Raw genomic sequence first — 5,846 nt, forward strand, 5'->3', positions numbered from 1 at the left:
ATCTTAGTTCCCCGACCAGGGATGGAAGACGTGCCCCCTGCATTGGGAGCTCGGAGTTTTAACCACTGGACCGCCAGGGAAGCCCCCCAACAGGCCTCTTGTCCTACTGTTCCCCAGACCTCATGGGGGCCTATTCCAGAGAATCTGCTGCCTCCAGCCCGTCAACCAGAATGTGCAGAGTGGCTCCTTCTGGGTCAGGGGAAGGGACTGCATGGGCCAGGTGGGTCACTGGGGACAAAGGAGACCAAGAAACTGAGTTAAAGGGGTTCCCAAGGAACCTCAACTGTTGGAGAATTGGATCTAGGACTCCTGTCTTTTATCTGGTGTCTGTGTTTCTGTGTAAACAATGAGGATCGAACAGTACCCGGTATCAGGGAAAATTTTCAACATTTGCAATGTTTGAAGATAGGGAGGAACTACTATAAGGGAAGGCTGCCTGAAACCCTATTTGTAAATGAGCAGAATGTGAGTTATTAAAATATAAATAACAAAGAGGACAGTAAAACTTTGTTGCTCAGTATAAAACAGCTGTAATAATTACAGTAACTAATATCTAATGACCATGTAGCATAGTGATTACAAGGCATTATTGTGTCATGTAAATCATACACCAAGATCTTTGTGATTAGCGTACTAAATTCTGCTCAGTCATGTGTGCACTGGTAGCCCGCTTAAAACCATTAAAGGTAATTTAGGTTGGCTTAGTCTGGCTTTTTGCTTCAGGGAATACAGAGAGTTAAACAGTAGGTGAACTTGTTTCATTTGATTCTAGGAGGACAATATAAAGATACTTTTAAAAAAATTAAAACCATCTTTATTTATAAAAGAATTCTGGGAAAAAGTCAAAGCATTTTGTAGATTTTAATCTAATTAATCCTCACAATAACCCGGGAGGGAGTTCTTATACAATGGCCTTCATTGTTTAAAGCCACCAGTTGTCAGAGGCCACAAAAGAGTCACTTTGTCTGCAGTTGCTTCTCTGTCCCAGCTTAATTCATAAACGTTATAATGTTCTTTGAAATAAGTCTAGTATAAACACAAACTGACTACTAGTGTATCAATAATCTCTAATCATTATGAGACACATTGACCTCACCAATAAGAATTTCTTACAAATGACTTTACACACCAGCTTAAAGAAATAGAAATGTTTGTTAGAGGGGAATTTAAAGTCATGGATGAGCTCTCTATAAGCAGAATATTTTCATCTATTAATCCACGTGTATTTACAGGGTTCCTGCTCTGAGCACGATGTTAGGTGCTATGGACACAAACAGAGCCTAGGAGAGAAATAAAGGAATTTTAACAGTGAAACGTATGTGGTGGTGACCTAGAGGTCTAAGTGAGCCAAAACATGTTATTAATAAACCAAGGATGGAGTGTAGCAGTCCTTAGAAGGGACAGGCACAAGTGGAAGATATTTCATGACCAGCATTTGTCTGTACCCTTGCTTTGCAATTTGGTTCAGATGGCATGGTCTTTAATAGTTCTCACTAGTGAAGTAGGTAAGGGGACGCTTTCACATACAGAATCTCATTGCATTCTTACAGTGTCCCTATGAAATAGGTAGGCCAACTATTATTTTCCACTGTTAACACACAAGAAAATAAGCTCAGCAATAGTACACTGCTAGAGATCATAGTGAATGGATGGCAAAATTAGAAGCTGAACCAGGTTCTACAAGTTCCACCCTCACCTTCAAGCTCCCTCAGCCCAGCCACCACCTCCAGATTCCAAGACTGGCGTGCGTAGTTCTCAAATTACCATCCCAGCTGGGACCTTGTTATTCCCTCTCATTTCAGCCAGACATGGTTAGAGAAATCCATAGGAATGTTTAATTTAAGCAATAAGCAAAGACAAAAACAAAGATATGAAAACAATGAACTTGACTAAGCGTAGGTTTTGGCTCACAGGTTGGTGACAGGGTAGATGGTCTCAAGGGCCAGAGATCTTCTCATTTATCTCCTCCCCGTCCAAGAAGGCAACTGCCTGTCCTCAGGCAATCTATTTCTGGTATTTCTTCTTCTTCCTTGGAGGAGGGGTTAAACTGAATCTCCAGCCTTTCTGTTACTAGAGTAACCCACAGAAAGAAGAAATGATTACGTTCACCGTTCACCGTAGTGGCGTATCACATCACTAACCCTTGGTCATGCCCACCCAACAGCTTTCATCCCCTCCTGAAAAAGATAAGGGAACACATTCCAAAAACATCCTATGGGAACCTCCTATCGCCACATACTCCAATGGAGAAAGGAGTTCTCATGATGGGGAATATGCAGCATTTGAATCTGTCAAATAGGTAGATGAAGCACCTTTTCCACATTTCAGTTTTAAAAAAACTTTTCCACTTTTTTCCCCTCCATTCCCAAGAGGGATTTCACCGGACGATGCAGAGGTCTCCTGGTGCTGGCAAATCTTTCATATATGAAACAGGGATCTCTCCTAACATACCGCAAGAAGTCTAGATGCTTTTTTGCAGATCATTCCATTTTTATGCAGAAAGAAACCGAGAGGGACCGTGTAGAGTGATGGTTAAGAGCTTGAGCTCTGAAACCAAACTGATCGGGAACTGAGTTCCTGCTCTGTTTGCTAGCTTTACGACTGTGGCCAAGTTACTTAATCTCCCTGAGGTTCCATGTCTCCACCTACTTAAAAGAATAGTAATAGCTGGCATTGATTGAGCACTTACTATGTGCTAGGAACTAGGTATGCTAAGTTTTACATGCTTTACATCCATTAACCCTCATCACGGCCCTGTGAAGCAGGTACCCTTATCATCCCCACTTCATAGGTAAGAAAATTGAAGCACGAAGAGGTTAAATAGTTTGCCAGAAATTATAGGACCTTAAGATGTAAAGCCAGGATTCTGACACAAGCAGTCTGACTCCAAGACCCATGCTTTGAATCAATACCTTCTTCATAGTGATGTTGTAAGGATTAAATGTGCTCAGGTAAATCAGGTCCCCTGCATAGTGCCTGGCACATAAACAAGCCTTAAGTAAACGTTAGCTGTAGTATTATTTTCAGCATTGTCATTTGTTCTAAGAGATATCTAGGCCAGAAAACAGGTTTTGACATAGGGTATTTTGCATCTATTCCAGTTAACTGCCCCAAGATATGTGTCCTGCAGTTAAAATGACAGGCCTCTGCTGTTAACTAAACAATCTGTGTATTATGGGTTACCTGGTTAAGAGAGCCTAAATCGTTGACAACTTTTTCCATTTGCCCATGCAGAAAAGCTCTTCATACTAAAAAGAAGTATTAAGTCTCTTATAAAAGAATGGCATACTGAACAAGAGCTAGCAGAATTGCAGGCAGTACTCAGCTTATAAATGGGTTGTTTCAAAAGTTGGTTTGTCTACTGTTATAAACTCTGAATACATAGACATAAGTTTGAAAATGGTGGTTACATTCCAAGACTATTCACAGAAGTCTACTTATTTAGCCCATTTTAAAGTTCAATGATAGAAACCATGCCACTAGCCCAAGGCAGGCCTAGGAACAAGAGCCCACGTGTGATAAAAGACTAAGATAGGTATCTTTCCTGGTACAGAGGAAAGTTGATAATAGACTATATTAGTCATCTATTGTTGTGTAACGAACTACTCCAAAACTTACCATATTAAAACAATAAACATTTATCATCTCATAGTCTCTGTGGGTCATCTGAGAGTGGCTTATCTGGGTGATTCTGCTCAGGATCTCTCATGAGGTTTCAGTCAGCATCACCCAAGCTACAGTCACCTGAAGGCTTTACTGGGGCTGCAGGATCCACTTCCAATATGGCTCACTCATATGGCTGTTGGCAGGAGGCCTCAGTTCCTCATCATGTGAGCCTTTCCACAGGGCTGCTTGAGTTCCTCATGACATGATAGCTCTGGCTTCCCTAGGTACAAGTGATCCAAGAGTGAGAACAAGAAGGTAGCTGCAATGCCTTTTATGACCTAGTCTTATAAGCCACACACTGTCACTTCACCCATATTCTGTTCATAATGAGCCACAAGTTATACATTAAGAGCAGCCCACACTCAGTGGGAAGGGGAATTAAGCTCTACCTATTGATGGGAAGCATGTCACAGAATTTGTGGACATACCTCAAAATACCCTATAGCTTTTGTTGTCCTCCCATTACTCTCTCTAGGTACTCAGTACACAAAATAGTAAAAATAAACTGGGGTGCAGAGCTTCAGCCCTTCCCAACAAAGTTTACTGTAAATACCCCCCAAATTCCTTGCTCTTGCCTCATCTTGCTTTAAAAACATCTATTCCCATTCCTTAAATGGAATCTCATTTGCAAAATGTATACTAAAGAGTGATCACATTCGTGAAATACTTGCTCTATTCATTTGTATCTCTCATTAGTAGAATGTCAGGCAATATAACAAACTAAAAGTAAAAACAACAAATAAACTACTCCCAATCTGGGTGGATTAAGATATTTGGAATTAAGAAAGCAACCTTCAGGAAACTTTCTCCCTTCTGTTGATAATGACCTGGGTCCCCTGGTTATTGAGTATTCTGGGTCTAGGGAACTAGGGGATCTCTGACCCCCAGTTCCCTAGACCTGACCCCCATGACTGCAGCTCTGCAGGAATATTGTGGGCATTCAAAAGTGATGGACTGCCCTGGATTCCAAAAACAGTTGCTGCTCTTGCACCAGAGACATGCAAGATTCTAAAGTATCATCGGGATCTTCAGAGGAAAATGATGTTTCATATGACTCTCTATTGTATTTTTTGTAACTTGAAGTTTGGTAATTCATGTGGACTGTTGTCAAAATACATTTATAAACATTGGATAAATGGGAGTTTGCACTGTAATTCAACTCCAAGTAGAAGCTAGAGGCTTGATCTATGAGTTCTTCTAACAGTGTTGTTGTTTTAAATCTTGAGTGCCCATTTGAGAATATGATGAAAGCTAAGGGACTTACTCAAGAAAATACATATACCCACAAAATTTTGCACATAATTTTAAGGCCTCCGAATCCCCTAAGACCCATCCAGGGAATCGCTGGAGAAGCGGGAGGCGGGGCTTATTGTCACTTCATTTTGTCCTTAAAATGTAAATCTAAATTAGAAGCTACTACTAAAAACTTAATTCTTTTAAAATCTTGTTGTTAAACAAAACCAACGGCCAGTACAGATACCTCTACTAGATCTTCTGTGCTGGGGTTTAGTCCATACTGTAAGTACCTTGGAGGCAAAAGGAACCTGGCGGTGAGCACACAGAGGACAACACACATTTGCTGAAAAAAACAGTAAATATAACGCAAGACACAGAACTGCTGACAACCACAAGCCTTGCCCTCTCCAAGCTGACCTCACTGTGCAGCAAATTCTGCCAATTTGCCAGAGAGGCAGCAATTCGAGGAGACAAAAGCGGCTCAGCAACCCACTTAAAAGCAAACGCTAAATTCGTTTTCTGTCGAGCATCAGAAACCCAAATCCCAGCCCAGGATTCTCTAGGCCCTCCTTCGGTGGAGCGAACTCCCGGCAGCAACGCCCAGCCCCGGGTGGGCGGGACCGCTCGAATCTACCCACTTAACCCGCGGACTCCAGCTCCATCCGCTCATACCTCTCAGCCTCGGGAAGTGGAAGAGCCGCGCGGGAGACTGGGGCTTCGCCTGTGAGTGTCCCCGGGCAGAGGAGGGCCCGCGGGATCCGCATCCAGGAGCGGGACGAGGGGCGCCCCTGTCCCTTCCTTCGCGGGCGCCCCTGCTCAGCGCGCAGGGCCTGCGTGTCCTCGTGCCGACTCCTCCCTCGCGCGCCTCGCCCGCGGCTGCTCCGGCGCACGCGCGCGGCCTCGCGCAGGGCGGGGAGGGGCGGCGGCCGCGGGCGTCCGACCTC

At 43.3% G+C, this 5,846-nt stretch overlaps 1 long non-coding RNA gene across 1 annotated transcript; it reads right to left on the reverse strand.

The window, feature by feature from the left end:
• Positions 1-1,561: 1,561 nt before the first annotated feature.
• On the reverse strand, positions 1,562-5,752 carry LOC114905192. Its single transcript, XR_003796106.1, has 3 exons — positions 5,575-5,752; positions 3,619-3,886; positions 1,562-2,070 (listed from the first exon to the last, which is right to left on the reverse strand). It is a non-coding gene; the product is annotated as an uncharacterized LOC114905192 (long non-coding RNA).
• Positions 5,753-5,846: the final 94 nt, after the last annotated feature.

This window comes from Monodon monoceros, unplaced genomic scaffold (genome assembly GCF_005190385.1).
Source record: "Monodon monoceros isolate NGI ecotype Baffin Bay Population unplaced genomic scaffold, NGI_Narwhal_1 Super_Scaffold_21, whole genome shotgun sequence".
In the NCBI taxonomy this organism is placed as follows: domain Eukaryota; kingdom Metazoa; phylum Chordata; class Mammalia; order Artiodactyla; family Monodontidae; genus Monodon; species Monodon monoceros.